Source organism: Biomphalaria glabrata, chromosome 4, assembly GCF_947242115.1.
Source record: "Biomphalaria glabrata chromosome 4, xgBioGlab47.1, whole genome shotgun sequence".
NCBI classification, from domain to species: domain Eukaryota; kingdom Metazoa; phylum Mollusca; class Gastropoda; family Planorbidae; genus Biomphalaria; species Biomphalaria glabrata.
Genome location: NC_074714.1, coordinates 24,908,761 through 24,931,019, shown reverse-complemented (window position 1 = coordinate 24,931,019; position 22,259 = coordinate 24,908,761). Strand labels below are relative to the sequence as shown.

At 36.3% G+C, this 22,259-nt stretch overlaps 1 protein-coding gene across 6 annotated transcripts in view; it reads right to left on the bottom strand.

Annotated features, from left to right (window-relative positions):
• LOC106052495 (transmembrane reductase CYB561D2-like) overlaps positions 1-22,259 on the bottom strand; it is a 37,155-nt gene that overhangs the window by 6,924 nt on the left and 7,972 nt on the right. The window contains exon 1 of one of the 6 annotated variants that reach the window (XM_056025550.1): positions 6,042-6,063. The exons of 1 other annotated variant lie outside the window; for it this stretch is intronic. The gene's annotated coding sequence lies outside the window, so the exon portion shown is untranslated. 4 more of the 6 variants (XM_056025545.1, XM_056025546.1, XM_056025547.1 and 1 more) reach the window with 4 other exon arrangements.

The following is a 22,259-nucleotide window of genomic DNA, read 5'->3' as shown; positions in this document are numbered from 1 at the left end:
ATAATTGATCTTTAATTGCATCTTTGTTTTAAATTAGATTCAGAATCTAAATCAGTTCAGTTTTCAAAGTTCATATTGATGTTATAGATCTAGAATTTATTTAAAAACAAAAACAATTAAAAATCTTTTTGTTTTCCTGCAATTATAATAATAATAAGACTTGTCTTCGAGTCTGAAGATTAGTGAGGAATGCAGTATTTCCCGCAATTTCCTGCAATTACTTGGAGATTAATTCATGGGATGAGGCGGAAAAAATAAAGAGGCATAGGCCCAATAATTACTAAGATAGTTAGTTCTTCCAGTAGTTCGTGCAACACCTATTCTGTCCTTGTGAAACACTAAGGTTCTGTGGAACACAGTGTGTGAAACACTGGTCTTGATCTAGATTAGATTAACACTATTATTACTAAATCTAGATCATAGTATCAAAATACATTTATATAAAGAGAGAGAGAAATTTTTATCAAGGGAACACCCCCTATTTTCTGACATTAACGAACACCCCACAATCTTTGTTAAAATGAACCTCTATTTTGATAGCTATGACGAAACTAGTCTATTGTTTTTATTAATAGTTCAGACACATTTAGTTTCGTTTACTCTGAATAACAAGGGTTTTACACAGATTCAAAGAGCACTGGTAGGACGATGCCATTTTTTGTCTTCTAGGAGGGTAGGTCCGGGATGAAGGAGATTTTTTTTAGAAATTTAAGTATCAGCTAAACATGAACTATCTAAAATGCTTCTAAATAGGCCTAAAAACACAGAAGCAGGACGTTTTGGCACAGCCGTTTTGGCGCGAAATACATTATGCATGTTCATTGTAATATTTCTTTAAAAAGAATTATGCATATGCACATATTTTTCACGTACAGAAGAAGAAATATTTTTTTTCCGCTATTTTTGGTATTTAAGTTTGTTATGTAATTATTGTTAAATCTCTAATATTACACAACACCAGGCTGCCATCCATACTTCATACAAAATAGGGTGATTTTTGTTCATGCTGTTGGGCATAAATGACCTTGACTAGTATGTATATATGAAAATTTAGTTATGATTTTTGGATTTCTTGACTGAGGATTGAGAATAGTTTTCTATTGTGTTAGTGAATCGGGATTTGTAAATTTGATTTGGAGATTGTGACATTATTTCTTTTTATCGGGGATGTTGATTGATCTGTCAGCGTGCTGGAAAAAATGATTAGTGAATGGTCCAAACTACGTGAGCTTATAAAGACATAGGGGCGAAGAGATTGAAAGAGAGGGATAGACTTCGGGCCGCTCTCAGAATTTAAGATTAAGGATTATAAATTCGCACCTAGGGATGTCAAGTGGAGTGCTAGAAACAGATTATCGTCTTACGCGTGAGAGAGGGAAGGGGTGGAGGAAGGAGTATATACAAGCAGTGAAATATGCCCAGAGGAGAGGGGACGGGATGGGTGTCACAGGTAATGACCAGTCCCAAGGAGATGATAGCTAGACGCATGACACCAACGACCAGTGCTCGGTGCTGGTCTTGTCTTCATTTGTTCATTCGTCAATGCGAGATGTGTCACCCAAATCACCCCTACCCAATTTCTCAAAATATATCTTTTCAAAGTATCTTAGTGTCGTGAATTTGTTTCTATCTATTGTCACCCCTAGTGTTTGTTTACATTGGTGGATTCACATCAGAGTTTGTACTGACCACTTTCCGTGTCTTGATCTTTACTATGTGTGGAGTTATTGTCGTCATTCAGCGTAATAAAGCTTTAGATGTTAACATGGTTTTTGTTATATGAAAGTATTACACCAACGTCAAATAAAAAGATTGTCTTTTGGAAAGAAATCGAAAAATGTCATCCAGTGCAATTAGCAGAACTCACATATAAATAAAGGGGAGGGGATAGCATGTAGTTACCATTCAGGAATCTGACTTATTATAGGCCTATATTCATGAAATAAGCAAAACCTTTATATTTATTAAAAAAAAACAATTTGCTGGACGGTGTTAGAATTCATACTATACATACAATATTAGGGTAGAGTGAAATAAATACGTTATAAACACTGCATGCTTATTAAAATATCGTCAAATTATATCTCGCGCCAAAACGGCGACGTCAAAACGTAACGTACCGTAAAAACACACACGTCATAGTCTTTGAGTAAACATGGGGTGTTCCATAACATTCATTTGCTAATATCAATGACACTAACGAACGCTATTTTAATGTTGAAAGTGCATATCAAAGGATGTAACTCAAGGCCCTGAAATGGAAATTTCTTTGATTTCTTTTGTAGAAGTCTAACATTTTCTTACTTAATTTTGCTTTTGTTTTAGATGTTAAATCAAGTGCGGTGTGAATGAGTAAAAAGAAAGGGAATATCGCTAAACATAGTGGTAATGAGGGGTAGAGTTGGGTATAATGTGATGAAAAAAATAATGTTTTCATGAGTGGCACAATCCTGCTCCCTCTCTCTCTCTCTTTTCACTCCTTGTCACTCTAATTATTGATTGACCAGCCTAGGTAGGTACCTAGCATGGTATCGTCAACACAGTACCAGAAAAAAAAAAAAGTAGTGGGAGGGACAATTATTGATCAATCAGGTACCAAATTAGGTCACATTCACTGAGTGGAGTGAGCGGGCTAAACGCACGGGGTTGCACAGTTGTTGTTGTTGGTTTTTTTTTGGTGGGGGGGGGTGTCAACTAGATCTAGGTAGGTCACAGTATATGTCCCTTTGTAAAGTTGGGGGTTTAGCAGAGAAGGGAGCAATTAAAAGAGGGAAAAGTAACACTAATCTGTCGGTCTTGAGTTGGTGTAAAAAGAAATTGATATTAAAATTAAAAAATTGAAGATAATATTATTTTTAAATACAATAACAGGAAGTGCTCGTTAGTGTACAGATAGTGTTCGTTAGTGTACAGAGCGGAGAATGGTGTTCGTTAATGTTAGCGCTGGACCTCATTGACCTGACCCTCTTCAACATCATATTTTATTGTAACTATGTGTAGCGTAACAAAACAATATAGCTATTTTTATTGACAAATGGATGACGAGTTTATAGATGTTTGTAGTTTTTTCCTAGGACTAACCATTACGAAGCTATAAAAATTCAAACGTTAAATTGCGGGGGCAGCACTTAACTTATTCGTAAGAGGGAAATTTACATGTATATATACATACCTGTATATATACATTTTATATAAGTAATAATAGGCCTATTAATAATCTTTATTATATTTTTATCTAGACCGCACTAGTTGGAGAGAGACGCTGACTAAGAAAGCTATAGAAAGCGAGAAAACATGGACCTTAATCTTGAAGAAAAGTATGCCACACGGAAAATGGCCAGCTCCTCTACCACCAAAGCGAAAGCCACCTTGACATGCAATATATGTGGACGGGAGTGTCTCTTCAAAATAGGGCTCTACAGCTATATGAAAAAGTGTTTGAGATGAACCATAGTCGTTTCATGACTGAAGGAGGCCAATGTCTGCCAATGATATATATTGTTGTAACTTTAGGTTAGGCACTCAACGAAAAGGCATGCAACTCAACACAGTTTAACAGGAAATAATAGTTATGTTTATTCACTAGGGTAAACACATAACATCCTTTAGCTTCCTCAGAGTCTTACTACTAAGTATACCAGTCCTTTGCTACTTAACCCGAATGTGGACCAACGACAGCCTTCCCCGCTTTGCTCCGGGTCCCTACTACAACCTTCAGGCAGCACAAAAGTTGGCCTCTTAGTTTCCCAAACATTCAGACTCTACACAATCCCTGATGCACTGTTATTCTCTCTCTTCTAGTGTCGTCCTGTTTTCGTTCAACAGTGCGCTAGTGCGCACCTCAAGCACTGGTGCAAGGCAGGATTACAACAATATATATATATATATATATATATATATATATATATATATATATATCATTATTATATATACAGTGCTTTTTTGTTTCGGTACTCAATGATGGACTGCCGAACTTTTAACTACTAGATCTACATCTAATAATTTTAAATTAATAATAAATTTAAATAAAACCACTGTATATTACTAGGTACTAGTGTATATAGGTAATAATCTAATATAAATCTATATATAATATATATAAATATATTATAATATATAGATCTAGAGTAGTTTAAAAAATAAATGCTATTCAGACACCTATAGGCCGAAATTTGAAAGTTTGACTTTGACAGCACATTATTTGACAATGGTTCGACAGAGAAAAGAAAATGAAGTATCAAAATCTTCTTTAGTTTAAGGAGAATAAGGATGACTAACCTATATTTGTTATTATATTTAAGGTCAAAGAGGCCATGTGTTTTATTTTAATTCGGACAAATTTTGACCCACATTATTTCATTCCGGCACCATAATTTATTTCGGACAGTCTCTATATATAGGCATCAATAAACTCAGATTTTAATTCTATATTAACATTAACTAAATTTTAAGATCCCCAGGCATAGCCCCTCACATTAAATCATTAAGATGTTTTGAAATGATGCATAAATACGAACACAAAAAATAAAAATATGAACACACTTATTCTATCAAAATTAGGTCACTGGGATACTGACTTCTGCACTGACTTTTAGACTTATTGTATGTTTGCATGATTAGATGTGTGTTGAATGTTTGTGTTTTTTGTTTATTAATTTAATAAATTTCTAATACAGATGTCAGATGATCTTTTGTAGTATAGTACATGTTAGGATAGCCATTCTTGCCTGAGTCCTGTATATTCTCTCTCTATAAATCTAGATCAATGTACCAAGCTCACTCCAAACATTTGCCCATTTATTATCTATTAAAAAAACAACAACAAACGAACAATTATAATATAAGATCATTTTTACTGATGTCCAAAACTGGCTGTCCAAAATAAATTTTGGTAAGAAAATTGTAATTTAATTCGGACACCCTATTAATTTTTTTTTTATGGAATCAAACAACTTGGCTTATGAATCAAATAAATCATCTCCAACAACAGAATAAATATTGCTGGGCTCATTAGTATAGACTTAGCCAATCAATCAAAAAATATAGTCTTAACCCTAGGAAGAGAAAAGTCATCCGGGTAACATAGGAAAAAACAACAACCTAACTAACAAATTTGAAATTCGTTTTTCTTACATAAAAAGACAGCTAAATGGAAGGAAATTGGGTCAGAATCATTGGAAAATGGACAAGCACATTATACAGCGTGCTTTATATGATAATTATTAAAATAATTATTTAATGATCACAAAAACAGCGAATGTCCGAATTCATGTAATGTCCGAATTAAATAAACTACTATATATATATATATATATTTTATATTATATTAAATAATTAATATATTCATATTGTATTATTGTATAATATAGTCGATAGATCTAGAATCTAGAAAAATCTAGTCTAGTAAGTAAGTCTAGTATAATATGAACCATATTATTATTATTGTAAATAATTAAATATAGATATCTAAATCTAATTATTTCTAATCTACTATCTACTAATTAGTCTAATTAGCCTAATTTAGATTTAGATCTAGACTCATTCTAGACTATTGATGACTATTCTAGACTCTTACTCTTACTGATTACTCTTCTTACTGAACTTGGAACTCTTTAAAGACTCTTAGCTTAGTTCAGTTAGACACACACACACTTCACACAGTGACACACTTGACACAGCTAATGATTAGCCTAATCTACTACAACTACTAGATGTACTGACATGATGTAGGGTCGTAGATAGATCTAGATCTAAACTAATTTAGAATAGATGTTTATTGTTTACTTACTACACAGTACAGATCTATATAGTCTAGATCTAAACCTAGATTCGTATAAGAGAGCGAAAGAGAGACTCGGAGAGACTAGATAGATAGAGAGAGGCAAACATACCGGGTAGGCTAACTGAAGACTAGATTCTAGATCTAAAGTTCAAGTTATATATAGTCTGTCTACAGTTGAGTTGAGTGGAAGGCAGAGACGGTGATTCCTTAAAAAATTACAAAATAATAATTTTGCATCAGTCACGATTGAAAGAGATACCTAAACTACCGCTCTAAATGCTTCTTCTCGTCTGATCTAGGCTGTTGGGCGGTTCCCGAGCTTAAGTCTAAGTGATAGATCTATCTATATTCTAGATTATATAAGATCTATATTCAGAAAAAAAAAGGGGGGGTGGGTGCAATGTAGTCGTGAAGACGGAAACAAGGGCAGATCTGGAGAAGGAAAAAAAAAAGGGGGGGGGGTATGAAGAAATAACGCAATTTGTGTACAAAATCTTTTACTTATTAATATATAGAGTTCGTGGAAAAATTGTAGATTCCCCGCCATTGACAGCAATGGGGTCTGGGGGAGCGCACCATTTCTGGTATTGAAAGCCAACAAAATGAATATTCTGAGGTATCTACTGTAAATTTTCCTGCTATTAAAAAGTTTTATTTCAAAAACCTAAAATGCTATTCTTACATCCTTACTGGCGCCAAGTTGTAGGCTACTAAAATGTCATCTTCACTTCATGTCATCTAAAACTTTATTTTGTCGTAAAACATGTCCCGCAAACCTCATGCGACACTCTGTCACAACCTTACTAAGGTGTCGACTCCCAATTCTGCATAGGATATCCTTGATTTAGACCCGATCTCTATAACTGACTCCTAAAATCTGTCTTAGCCATCTTTGTTGAGCCACATTTAGTGTTTTTCAATTTCGGCAGATGACTATTCAATGCACTTTTTTGGAGCCCGGCCACTGGTAGAAATGTGTAATCTCTCTTGAATACGCTCTTGGAATTAGGTGACTGTAGTTTGCTTTAGATTTTATATCGAAAAGGGAAATTTATCGTTAAAATCATCTGTTGTGGATTTTAAACTAAAAAATATCAGGAGTTGTTTTTTTTTTCTTTATTCAAAACCCCATTTAGCTACGGTCTTAGAATTTGGCAACTGTAGTTTGCTTTACAATAATATTGAAGATAGAAGTTTTCCACCTCAAAACTCTCAGTAGTGGGATTTTAAGCTCAAAAACCATCTGGAGAGGGTTTTAAACTTTTAAGAAAAGCCATCTGTAGGAGAGGAGTTTAAACTCAAAACCCCCATAATTGGCTTGGCTAAGCTCAAATAATTTTACTGTGTAATTTGCTTTTTTATATTAAAGAGGTATTTTTTTAGCATCAAACCCCGCTGAAAGGGGGTTTAAAATCAAAACCCACTTTTGGCAACTCTCATAGCATTTTGAGTGCGTAATTTAAACTCAAAACCCCTTTGACTACACTCATAAAATTTTGAGTGTATAATTTGCTTTGTTTTTAATATTAAAGAGGTATTTTTTACCTTCAAACCCAGCTGAAAGGGGTTTAAACGCTCGTAAAATTTTAAGTGCATAATTTACTTTTTTTTTCATATTGAAGAAGCATTTTAGCTTCAAACCCCACTGAATGGGGGTTTAAACTCAAAACTGAGTCGAAACCCATTAACCTACGCTCATAACATTTTGAGTGCGTAATTTGCTTTTTTTTTTATATTGAAGAGGTATTTTTTAGCTTCAAACCCTATTGAAGAGAGGGGGTTAAACTCAAAACCCTCATAGAATTTTGAGTGTGTAATTTGCTTTTTTATATTGAATAGGAGGTTATAAAATCAAAATCTTCATTAACTGTGCTCTTGGAATTTGGGGATAGTCGTTTGCTTTTTTGTTTTCTTTTGTTTTTAGAAGAGAGGGATTTAACTGCAAAAAACCCTGGTAGGGGGTTTTAAACTCAACACCCGCTTGTAGGGGGTTTTAAACTCAAAACCCCCAGGTAGGGGTTTTAAATTCAAAACCCCCTGATAGAGGTTTTAAACTCAACCCCCCCCCTTATAGGTGTTTTTAAACTCAAACTTCCCCTTGTAGGGGCTTTTAAACTCAAAACCCCCTGGTAGGGGGTTTTAAACTCAAAACCCCTTAGCTGCGCTGGGGCAAGTGATGGTATAGTATTCAAATGTCACCCAAAATAAACAAAATCAAAGCAAAAAATCAATTACTGAATTCCGATCCCAGGTAGCCTAATAGGGGTTTTAAACTCAACCCCCCTTATAGGGGGTTTTAAACTCAACCCCCCCTTGTAGGGGCTTTTAAACTCAAAACCCCCTGGTAAGGGGTTTTAAACTCAAAACCCCTTAGCTGCGCTGGGGCAAGTGATGGTATAGTATTAAAATGTCACCCAAAATAAACAAAATCAAAGCAAAAAATCAATTACTGAATTCCGATCCCCAGGGGGGGGGGTTCATTTCGGGGGGGGGGGGGGTTGAACCCCAACCCCCCCCCGGCTACGCCCATGATATATTATATATATATACTAACTAGCAGTAGGCCCTACACACCGGCTGCGCCCGTTCATTTGTTCCTAGGCTTTAGGCCCTATATTGTATATATTATGGCCGAAACACCCCTTCTTTTTTTATATTTTATAAGCGGGACAACATTTTAATGATCAACCTTAGGTCAACCTAACATATGCTAGTTTTTTTTTTCTGCCAGTGAGTTAGTGTAACTGCTACAATGAAATTTCACGGACAGCTCTCTCTTAAAATTTCCTTCTCTTTCGCTCTCAGGAACCCCCTTTTTTTTTATTTTTTACCTGCGCATCGTAATTTCTCCAAAATAGACTTTTGACATAATTTAGAAACACCCGCTTCGTAATGCCACCCCCCACACACACACATACATGGGCCCGTTAATTTTAGTAGCACTTTTATTTATCCGCTCCTTCCCCTCCCCGGCCATCAACAAAAAGTTAGTCTTTATCGTATACATTCCAGTACCCCTTACAACATTTATGTTGGTATTTTGTTGTCTCTTCATAAAAATATCAATTTGGTTTTATTAATTGTAATCGTTTATTCGATCCCCTTTGAATGTAGCGAAATGACAATAGATCTAGATTATCTTTTCTTTTAGAAACAGATTACCTTAACATCATCTGCCCCTTAGCTCCAAGGTCTGTAAGAGAAACTACTTTTTTTTAAACTAGATATAAGTATTTGTATTCATAAGTGGATCTTTATTAGGCCTCAAGCTTTTGAAAGAGTGAAGAAACTTGCACAAAATCTTGCCCCGGGCCTCCACATACTTCACTTCGGCCCTGTATATTTTAAAGCTACCACTGACTCATTGACCAAAAGGTCCTTAAAACTGTCGTACTGATCAGCATGGCATTTCATAAACAGGTTCCTTTTAACTCCTAGGCGCTTGCTTGGAACCTGTTTTGACAGATTCACAACCTAACCACCGCTATTCGCGAAAAACCGCAAGCTTTCTATTAAAGTTCAAGTCTTTGTATTGTATTTTTGGCATTTTCCTAAAAGCCCGCAGTCTCTATATACATAATACAAGTCATACAAATCCAGTGTTTTTTAAGCAATTTTGTTTCCTAAGTTATCTTATTTTTAATATTTACGATTAGGGTTTTGAAAAAATCGCCCCCCCCCAATTTCCGCTAGTGGAAGCAGGAGTACCCTGGGAATCAGTGGTGGCACAAGACATAAATTTGGTGTGGGTGACGTATATTTTGCGAGGTCCTCTAGTGCAGTGCTTCTCAAATTCAGATGTTATAAAATAACACTTGTTGCTGTGAAATTTTTAGCGGCCCCCGTAAGGGGAAAAAGCCGCTATTAGGTTTGTGCAAAATGTCCGTCTGTCCGTCTGTCTGTCTGTCCGTCTGTCACACTCAGATCTCGAAAACTAGAAGAGATATGGAAAATATTATTTCATCATTAAATGCGGCTTGAAAAGTTTAGGTGCAACGGCTACTTTTCGTTTTCTAAAAGCAAACCGTTTAATTTATAAAATTAATTATGCAAGCGATTTTTTCATAAAAATACACCAATTCTAAAACAATTACGTAAATGTAAGGGAGGCAATGTTACAATATGCTAACAAAGATGGACAATTTTTGTGTATTTTCAGTATCACTAAGTCAAATATATTTAAAAAATGTACAGGAAATGTTTACAACAAATATAAATAATGGTTAAAGATGTTTTTTTCTGGTCAACTAGCTGCTAAAATTAAAAGAAAACATTTCTGTTTGTTTATAAAATGCACTTTGTATGTAAATATCACGCACATTTTTTTAAATGGACTTATTATGCAGCGATTTTCGTGCAGTAGCGTTACGACGCAACACGATCAAGTGCTAAACCAATTCCTTAAACTTTTTTAAAAAATCAGATTTTATTTATTTTTTGTTTAGTGCCCCCATCCGAATAAAAGTAGATTATTTTTGTGCGTTTTGTCTGTTGGTCAGTCTGTCCGTCACGTTTAGATTAACAAATTAAACTAGAGGCTATTGTAAATCTGATTTAACCTTTACTTTTTAATTCAGAAATATTGCAATAGTTTAAAGTATCTATAATAGATTGTTCCGGATGTTTTGTGAAAAACAAATCAATGCCAATGAATATTTGTTTGCTCTTCTAACTTATATTAGATTTTATTTCCATGCTTAAACGTTGCAAGAAACACATGATCTTTAATATATCGTTCCGGTTTTTTAATGTAAATAGCATATAAATGCTAAATAAAAATATCTATACTGATTTATATTGCATTGACTATAAAGTTGTTCCGGATCTTGTTTTATAAAAAATAAATGATGTCAAATGATTGCTTGAAATCGCATAATTGACTAATATTACACTTATATTCTTTGAAACTACGTCACTATAGTTTATTTATCAATATCGATTGTTCCGAATTTTTAACTTTTTAAAATTTTTAACTAGGACGTGTGATGTAATGGAATTTTTTTCCTTTGACGTCATGTGGAGTTAATTCTTTAAATGAAATGATAAAAGATCTCACTCGGTGCACCAATATCTATGAACACTCGACAAGCTGCTCGTATAGATGACATTTTTTAGTCTAACTAGGCCTTGTGATGTAGTGGATTTTTTTCCTTTGACGTCATATGGAATAAATTCTTTTAATGCTAAAACAACTCGGTATAGTAATGTTTATTAAATCTCGTAATGTGACTCGCATTTAAAAAAAACATAATAGCTAGATTTAGATCTAATCTTGATTTTTTGCACTAGATCTAGATTTTTTTTTACACTAGAGCTAGATTTTTTACACTAGATCTAGATTTTTTTTCTTACACTAGAGCTAGATTTTTTAAACTAGATTAAGATTTAAGTTCTAATTAAAATCATTATAGAATCTAGATCTAGAATTTCTTGGTCTAGTTTAGAATGTTTGTTGTTTTACATGGACGACGGGGGGATAGGAACGGGCAGGGTTTGAACCTGGGACCATCGATGAATCCAAACGACAGTCCAGCGCGCAAACCGCACTACCAGACAGCCATGATTTAGACTAGATAAAGATCTATAATTTCAATTTCTAGGCTTAAAATGTAGATTTTTTTTTCTAAAGTCTAGATTGTCAATATGTCAATATTGCAATGTTATAAAATACTAAAACTAATCTACTATTTTAATATTTCATATTGCAATTAGTCTATTAATTGATTATCTAGTGTTTTTTTATATAAATCTTATCTAAATTACATCTACATTATCCCAAATATATATTTTAGATCTAGATCTAGTAGATATAGATATTAAGAGTGCTAAATTAGTAGTTTAATTTAGGTAGATCTTTATGCTCATTCTAGTTCCATTTAAATGAAAATGCTCAATTATCTAAAATCGCTCTTCTGACATATTGTACATATCCGATAGTTGTCATTCCGTAATGTGTAGGTATATTATCAATAGTAGGCTATTAGTTTGTAACTAGTTTGTCATTAGATTAAGAGCAATGCCTGGTCGTGCGGGTAGCGCGCAGGACTGATTATCTCTACGGTCTCGGTTTCATACCCTGCTCGATGCCATCCTCAGTCGACCAGTGAATATGCGGATCCGACAGGGTTCCGTACCCCACGGGGGCCGCCTCTGAGTTTGTGTGGCAACACAAACTCTCTTTGTAATCTTTTTAATTTATAACAAAAATCCATTGATGAAAAAAAAAGGGCCTACTGGATCTATACTTTAGTTACTTTAGTAAATAACCAGACAAACGGTTGACCGACAAATCATTTACCGACAAAATTGGCCCACAACAAGAGGCTTCCTGACAATTAGCTCACAGATAGTTGTTTTATTGGATAGTAACATATTGTTAATATTCTTGCCGCATTTTTAATCATTTTCCATTAATACATGGGATTAATACGTTCTCGCATTTGTTTCTTTTATTTCCAAAACAATTTTATTCTAGCTAGACACAATACTGGTCCTAATCAGAGTTTCTTTGTTAATTTAATTGGACCCTAGACAGAATGGCGCCTCTGGAAGTAATAAAACTTTATCGAATAAGGAATCATTATTCATAAAAAGAACAGATGGGTTTAATGTGTTGAATTGAAAATATCTACTTGAGACTAGTATTACACATTTAAACTTTTAAATGAAAAAAAAAAAAAAAAAACGAAAAGGGAAAAGACCCTATTAGTTTTGTGTGAAATGTCTGTCCGTCTGTCCCGTTTAGATCTCGTAAACTAGAAAATATAGTGAAAATCCGACATCATAATATTTTAATCCATTCAAAGTTATGATGCAACGGCATCTTTTTTCTTTTCTAAAAGCGAAAAATCTAATTAGCTATATATTAAACACATTTATGCTGCTCTTAAGTGGTAAGTTCATCAAAGTCAGGGCAGTTGTTTACAAACACGTCCCAATCTGTTTGCTCCAGACAACTTTTTAGCTGTAAAACAGCGTCGTCAGACCATGACTGGATGGACTGTACTTCGGGTTTTGTTGTTTTTAAAACCGGTTTGTATGTGGGTGTAAGATGGATCATTGTGTGGTCGACTCTCCGAGGGGAAATAATGATCGAGATGTGTAGGCCATTTTTATGTTGCTATAACACATGTCCAAGGTTTTATCGTACCTTGTAGGCCTATTGACTATATCTTGGCAAGTGTTGAGCTAACGAAAGATGATTGAAATTTCCCATAACTAGTCGGACAGCATCAGGACTTTTTGCATCGATAGTATGCATAATGTTTAATATATGTTTTGTTGTTTTCTCTGTGTTGGCTGTGGGTGGTATATACACAAGTATGACGTAGATTTGTGTAATCTCTCTCGGCAGGTAGTATGGCCTGAGAACTGGGATCGATACATAGTATTTCAATATCGGTCGTACACACTTTAGTTTTGATTGAAATATTGTTGATACTGGAGTATTGTTTATTGACATAAATAGTCAGTCCTCCTCCTTCTCTTGTGTTGCCACTATCTGTTGTACTGTCTGATCTGTACACATGACAGGGTTGAACACACTCATGTGTTCAAGAAACAGTTTGCTATCAACCAGTATTGGAGATATGTGTAGATTTTAGATGTTTATGTTTTATTCATCATTGTATTTTGCTGTGACTATCTGTTGTGTTATATGTATACAATTTTAACGTGGGATGAGTGTCGTGACTTTGTTTATTTCGATTATCACCCCTAGTGTTTGTTTACATTGTTGGATTCACATTACATTGTGTACTGACCATATTCCGTGTCTCAGCCAAAAAACCTCTTGAAAAGAAATTATTTGAAGGAAAAGAGAGATTCACGGAAAAAATTGAAAGATTTTTCAAGAAAAATAACTCTAAAGCTTGTTTGAGTGGCTTGAAACAATTACTGGTTACGTACCTAAGCGCGAACCAATGTGCGCCGCTGACAACAACAAATTTGTCAATGAATTAAATGATTTCTATAGCCGACTTGACTGCCACAACTTTGAGATAGACCACCATGATTTATTGGTGTCAGGGTTCTAATTAATATATATATATATATATGCTGCTCTGCTCTGCTTGTCTCTTGTCTTGTTGTGTTTCTTAACTTGGCTCACTAGGGGTTTCTTGAATACTAAATAATACTTGCTTGATACTTTCTTGATTACTCAATTATAAGTCATCAATACTTGCTTAACTCAACACTTAATATAAATCAACTCTAACTCCTTATATTCATGAATATCGATGATATTTTAATACTTAATAAAGCACACAATTATATCACTCTTATGAAATAGTAATACACAAAACACCAGTCCAGGAAGTAAATGTCCAACCTTCCTGGACCGGGAGCAAGACCTTACTGACTTAACACATTCTCTCGCACATTCAACGAAGACTTAATCACTCAGTTCACAACTCGTGCAACACTTCGCATTCATAACAAGGGGATATAACAATCACACCAAAATATCAAACTAACATTCATTCTCGCCATACCTCTCCCTGACAATTGGCATCACTTGAAAACAGTAATTTAAACCAATCTCAAGAACTGTTTTATAAACAAGAAGTGACTAAAATATTTAAACAAGTAAACACTGCCAAAGCATCGGGACCCGACAAATTAAGTGGAAAACTTATAAAGCTATGTGCGGAACAACTGGCTTATATATTTTGTGCTATATTCAACAAGTCCTGGCAAACTCACAAAATACCTTCCATTTGGAAGACATCTGAAATAATTCCAGTACCCCAAAAGAAGATCATTGCTTCCAATAACGACCTACGTCCCGTAGCACTTACGTCAATTCCAATGAAGTGCTCGGAGAAAATGAATTAAAACATCTACAGAAAGAAGTCGAAACACGTCTTAACCCGCACCAGTTCGCTTACAAACCGTCAAGAAGTACAGAAGATGCAATACTATTCATGCTGAATAGTCCATACCATCATCTTAATACTCAGAGACACTACGCCAGAGTATTATTCGTAGATTTTTCATCCACATTCAACACCAGCCAACCACATCGCATGATACAAAAACTATCTGAACTGAACGTTAGCAAAAACATACAAGCTTGGATTCTAAAGTTTCTTATCAAACGCCCACATTATGTAAAAGTGAACGGGCATGTATCAGGCACGAGAGAGCTTAGCACCGGAGCGCCTCAGGGGTGCGTCCTGTCACCTTCGATGAAGTCCAGTAGGGAATCGGCGCCGTAGGCGCCATTATCCCGTTGATGGTTAGAAAGGCTTTTATCCAACCACCAGGCCTGGACATGGGGCTCTTCACCCCTGTCCTGTCTGAGGGCTCCCAACGGTAAACGGCCATATCGGTTGACTGGGCCAGACCGGGCCGTGCCGTGTACACAGCGCACCGTCCTCGCTCTCCATCCACTCGTGGTCGAGAACAGCGCTAACTGCGGGGAGCTTGTCTCATATTCCTATTCTGTAACCGCCACAATTCCGTGCGAGGGTCGTCACTCCAGGCTCCTGGTACTGATGACGACACCCTTAGTGGAACGGCGTGGCGGACTTTTTGGACTGGGTTGTAGGTTACTTGTTCCATCCCCACCCCGTCCTGTCATCAGTATTGTATACCATATACACAATGACATTTAAAGCGTATCAGCTGACACTTCCATCATAAAATTTGCTGACGACACAGCAATCATTGGCCTTATTGCAGGTGACGAAAATCTGTACCATTCAACAATTAACACTGTTTACCAATGGTATATAGATAACTTTCTAATTTTAAATGTTCAGAAAACTAAATAAATGATATTAGATTTTAGGAAACATAAAGGCCATCTTGCAGAAATTCAGATAAATAACCAAACCGTAGAAATAAGTGAAGAATATAAATATCTAGGTACAACTATCAAGAACAAACTGAAATGGAGTGAACACTGTCAAAACCTTTACACCAAAATTCGCCAACATCTTTTCTATCTTAGAAACCTAAGGAAATTTAACATCGACAAAACAATAATTAAACTTTTTTTTATACAGCAACCATCAGCAGTCTAATTAACTTTGCCATCACCTGCTGGTATGGTAATACTTCACTTGCACAAAGACTTAGACTAAATAGACTAATTTAAAAAGCATCGTATATCACTTGAACACAGCTACCATCTCTTGAAGAGCTTTTCTATGAAAGATGCCTTTCCAAAACACTCACGATTCTTAAAGACAACATGCACCCATTAAACCACTATTACATAAGATCTGAACGGAGTGGTCGTCTCTTTTCCATTAGAACTAAAACAGAAAGATTTAAAAAGTCCTTCGGTGTTACAAGATCATCTGTCATCATCGAGAAGCACTGGCCGATCCAGGGGGGGGGGGCGGTAGGGGCGATCGCACCCCCCCCACTCGGCCGACCCCTTTTAGTATATAATTCACACAATTTGTATACGAATTTATTACTTATGTTAATAATATATACTAATTATTTATATTTCAACCTATTTTTAGATTATTTCGCCACTCCCTTCTAGTATTTTGGCCGATTTGGTAGGGTCGGGAGGGGGCGATGGCATCAATCCGCCCCCCCCCACCATAAACTTTCGAGTGGGGGGGCGGTCATATTTATTTGTAGAAATCACAGCTTGCTAACAGAATCAATTAAATATCTATATGATTAACTCTTGTTATTGGTATTTTAACTGGTCTTTATATTATGTCGTTCACCTGTTGGCCGATTGGAAGGGGAGGAGCGAATACCTCTACTGCCCTTCCAATCTAAACCCTTTGAGTGGGAGGGGGGGGGCGATCCTACATTTATGGAGAAATCATAGTATGTGAACAAAATTAGTCGAATATCTATATAATATAAACAGGTGGAAGTGCGATACATGCAATCACCTTCCCCCCATCGGACAAACCAATACTTTTTCTTTGTGTATTATAGTAAGAAATTACAAAATTTTAAAAATCTGTCACTAATATCATTTATATAAGCTATAAAGTAAATTCTTATATCGAGTCGCCCAACCCCCATTCTTTAATGCAAAATGCAATCATTAGCAGAAATTATAAAAAGGAGCGAGCATTAATCGTTTTCATTTTACCGCCCTTCCCCTTTTTAGACAGAGTTTGTGTAATTTCACATGAATTTATCATATAACTATTTTAAGAAAGACTTTGCTTTGGAAAAGTTATAATTCAAACGAAATTTTTCAATATAACAGTCACGGTTGAGAAGAGTTCAAAAGCCAGATGATCTTTTCCTAGTTGACTTTTTCCAACCTTTACTCTATCTCATATTTTTCTAGTTAAATAAATTTAGGACTATAACTCACAATTTACGCTTGAGTTTTATTGAATATTATTTATCGAACAATTTTTTTTCGGCGGCCCTCCTCAAAGCATTAATCAAAATATGTGGGATATCTTATCTTTTCAAAGAACAAATTGGTTGTATTTGCAATGTATTAAGAGACTATAAATTCATATTAGAATATTTTTCAACATTTTTCAAAAGGTCCTTTATAATAGAATGAATAATGAGCTGTAGGTCAGGAGAATGCGTTGCTGCAGTGAAGAATGCCAGAAAATGCTTCGCCCCTAACCTCACTGATGAGTAATAAGCTGTAGATGTCAGGAGAATGCGTTTCTGCAGTGAAGAATGCAAAAAGCGCCTTTGGAGTCGGGGCTTCGCCCCGAACCCCATAAATAAATAATAAGCTGCAGATGTCAGGATAATGCGTTTCAGCCGTGAAAAATGCAAGAAAACGCTTTTGGCGTCGGGGCTTTGCCCCGAACCCCACGGAAAAAAATGAGCAGTAGATGTCAGGAGAATGCGTTTCTGCAGTAAAAATGGAAGAAAACGCTTTTGGGTTTCGGGGCGAAGCCCCGAACCCCAATGAGTAAGCTTACAGCGCTCTCCCAGACCCCGAAGCTTGCAAGAATAAGGCCTCAATATGACTGTTTTTTTGTTTTTTTTTCCGAAGATTGAGAAACTGTCTTATTTTATTCTCATATATCGAATATATATATATATATATATATATATATATATATATATATATATATATATATATATATATATATATATATATATATATATATATATATATATATATATATATATATATATATATATATATGTGCTGTATGCATAGGGTTAGGGTTTACTGGGCCTTAGGGTTAGGGTTTGGAAAAAAAATCACCCCCCCCCCACTCCAAAGTTCTGGATCCGCCAGTGTCGAGAAGTTCATAGAAGTCTATTCATAAAAGCGCTGGTTGTGAGTGTGTATGTGTTTCATGTGTGAATGTTGTTCGTATTTGCATTTATAATGTTATTGTTACAGTAGTTACGATGAGGTGGTCAATTGTTGTCAAACTGAATTTCCATCACCTAAACCTTTTGAAAATCATCAATTAGTCCTATTAATTGTGTTTCACATGATCTATATTTCTTACAGCAATTTTGGTATGGAGTAAGGACATTATGTTAGTCTAAGTGGTTTATGTCTTTTTAGCGGCCCCCGAAAGGGGAAAAGACGCTATTAGTTTTGTGTGAATTGTCTGTCCGTCTGTCCGTCCGTCCCATTTAGATCTCGTAAACTAGAAAAGATATTGAAAATCCGACTTCACAATATTTTAGACCATTCAAAGTTCTGATGCAACGGCTACTTTTTTTTTTCTGAAAGCGAAAATTCTAATTTTTAAAATCACTTATGCAAGCATTTTTTTAAAGAGAAAAAGCTAATTAGTATGCATTATAAGTTTTACCTAATTTAAGACGAATAGTAATCTTATAAACTTCATTTTTGTGAACATTTTTTTTTTATATAGCGGAAATTTTTTTTTTGAGGATTCGAATATGAGATTGATCCTTTTCAAAACAATTACATTATTTATTCCGAACCGAGGGTCCCGGGTTCGAATCCTGGTGAAGACTGGGATTTTCAACTTCTGAGTCTACCCAGCTTTAATGGGTATTTGACATTAGTTGGGGAAAAGTAAAGGCGGTTGGTCGTTGTGCTGGCTACATAACACCCTCGTTAACCGTAGGCCACAAAAACAGATGAACTTTACATCATCTGCCCTATAGACCACAAGGTCTGAAAGGGAAACTAGTTAGGCCAGGTTCACATCTAACTTTACATTCACTTTCACCTATCCTTTGATCTGCGGGACCGTTGGGGCACTACACAAGATCTGTTAACCCTCTTTCTCCATTCTTATCTCTCATTTGTCTTTGATATAATTTCATTCGGATGTTCTTTCTGAAAATATTGAAGCCTACCTGGGTGGACCACTGATCGTGCGGTTTACGTGCTGGACTGTCGTTTGGATTTATCGACGGTCGAAGGTTCGAACCCTGCCTGCTCCCATCCCCCGTCGTCCTGCGGGAGGTTTGGACTAGGAAGTAAACTATCTTCAACTCTGATGGATTATCCGAATTATGTAAAACATTTTACTTCGGGGGCCGATTTTGAGTTTGTGTTTCCACACAAACTGTCTTTTGTAACCTTGTTATAATGTTGCTATATATTATGTGTTCTAGGATTTTACATGTGATGCTGGTATGTTATACTGGTCTATAGTTTCCTGGGTCAGATTTTTCTCCTTTTTTTAAATTGGGTTGGGGGGGGGGTGACATTAGCTTCTTTTCAGTCCCTTGGTACTCTGCCCTGGTTAAGAGATGCCTGAAAACGTATTTTGAACGCTGGTGCTAGCTCATTACTTATTTCTTTGAGTAATCTAGCTGGAATACCATCAGGTCCAGATGCTTTATTCGGTATGATGTTGGCTAATAGTTTTTGGATTCCCTTTTCTTGTACTTCTATATCTCCTATATTGTCTACTTGGTTCAAATTAAGTATGTCTTTGTCTCCTGGGGCTGAGAATGCTGATGCAAAGTACCGTGTGAGACTCATCTCACTGAGTGTTGAGAACACTATTCTCTGATAACACGGACAAGGAAAGCAGCAGTTCGTTGCAGAGTTGCCCTGTCTCCATACAGAGTTAGGTCACCATACATACCAGTTTCTTATTCACTTAAATACTATCAGTAGCAACAAAGTTACTTTGCGACTCGATGGTCGGGGCTTCAGCCGAGTCAACTTCCCCCGATAACATTGACTCGGTTGTTTGGTTAGCAGGATGATTCAGAGTTCTCTGCGTTGTTTTCTGTTTCGCTTTGAAGTGAGGGTGTCGCATTCCCGGAAGAACCGTCTCTTAGCACAAGGGGTCTCACATTTTCAGTGAAACAGTCTTTTTCTTTGGGCGCCAACAATCTTAAAAAAACTTGTTTCTTCTCGGCCCGTAAGTGTTTTGATAAGAGCGTATTGAAGGTTGCTGTTCACAAGTTCTACCTCTTCTGTTAATGGGTCATACTTAGATTATCTGTTACTTCTTTTTAACAACACAGGACAAGGAGATGTTAATAATCACGTTAGTAAGTACTTCTGCGATAGAATCCAAAGAGTCTCTCGTGTGGAGTTTTGTTCGCCGTGCACAGAAGTGACCGTATTGAGTGCAACGCGTCATGTAATACTAGTTCCCATTGAGATGTACTCAAGTTCTGGGAGTGTAATGCTAAAGTTATAGCTTTCTAAAGACTACTATTCAGTTTATCTATTTGACCGTTCCCTCTAGGATTATAAGGCGTGCTCCTGCTCGTAGCCACTCCTCTTTCGTTAAGATACTTCTGTGCTTCAGCAGATAATTAAGAAATACCTATGTCGGTATGGACGTAGGAAGGTAGCCCGAATATGGCGAATAACTATTTAGGCATTTAACAACAGTAGCAGCTGACATATCTAGACATACAAAGGCAAAAGGAAACTTAGAAAATTCGTCGATCATGGTTAGTAGAAGCGAGAGGCCCCTTAAAGTCCATGCTTATTCTTTCGAATGGCTGAGTGTCTTTGATTAATTGTCCTGTTGGTTGCCTGAAGAATCGAGGTTTAAATTCAGCACATGTCTGGCACTGGTCGATCACTGTTCTGACGTCATCGCAAGAATGTAGCATCCAAGTTACACCAGGGTGACACAAGCTATTGTGGATTAACTTTAAAGTTATTACCTGACATTGCGGATAAGTAGCGATTTCTGCTGAAAGTGTCGGCTGCTGAGTTCTGTGTATCTGGTCTGTAAATGACATTATAGTGAAAGATGGATAGCTCTAACCTCCACCTTTGGATCTTTTCATTCTTGATTTTTCCTTTATTTTGTCTACAATACATAAAGGACACGGATTGCTGGTCTGTGACAAGGGTAAAGGGTCTTCCGATAAGAAAGTGTTTCCACTTTCTCAAAGATTCTACTATTGCATACGCTTCTTTTTCCACCGATGAGTGTCTTTGCGATAGTGTCCGGCCATCTTGGTTAAGTGTAGTTGCTATAGCTATGTCAGAAGCATCTGTCTCCACTGTTAGCGGGCGAGTGTAATCTATGGTGTAAACAGCGGATTCCTCAAGCTCGTTCTTTAGGTTCTGGAATGCTTGTTTGTCCTCCTCAGGGACAGGAAATCGTTTATTTCTAGTTAACAAGCTGATTTTGTCTGAAAAAATAGGAATCCATAGAGAATAATAGGCCAGCAGGCCAACTATTCCTTTCTGTTCCCGCAGGTTCGACGGAGCATTTAATTCCCGCAAGGCTCTGAATCTTTCTGGGTCAGGCTTGAGCTGACCTTTAGATATTTCGTATCCCAGTAGTCTGGCACTATGTGTTCCGATCTCACTTTTAGCTTCGTTGAAGGTAATACCATACTTCTGAGCTACATTGAAGAATCTCTGCAGGTTTCTATCATGAGATTCATGATATAAACCTGCAGAGATTCACACTGTCCACATAAGCGAATGTATTTTCTACTTGCTAGTCTTCGATTATTTTATCTACAGTTCGCCGGAACTGAGGCGGCCTTAGCAGGGCACGGGGACCTGGGGGAGTGTCATATGCGGGGCCCTCTACATATCATACCACATCACGTTATCGGGCTCCAGCGCCTCTAACGCTGTTGGCGAAAATGTTGGTTCGTCTTTACTCTCGTAATCGAACTGTTTTTATTTCTTGCGTCTGACCCTTTGTTCCTTGAATTTCAGATCGTCGTTTATTTCAGAGGCAATTTCTTTTGCTATGATCACTACACCAGAGAAATCGGTGTCTGTCCCGGTACTTTCTAAAAGTGCAAGAAGGCCTTTGCATTGCAGCAGATTGGCAAAGTTTGATGACAGTATTCATAACAAATAAAATAACATATCATAGGGGCCTATGATTAGATTGAGAATAAACTCGAAGCTTCCTTCCTTGTTCATAGTTTGCTGTACATTCGGCTTTACTTTTCGCGAGTGGATCATTTTCGGTGTCAGCGACAGTCAACAGTGCCTCCCTGAATTCTTTCGTTTGATAGCGTAGCGCTGTATAACTTTTCTTCCAAAATTTTTTATTTTTCAGACGACGCAGTAAAACGTTTATATATTCTCTGTATGAAATAAAAAACGCCACTGCTTGAGTTG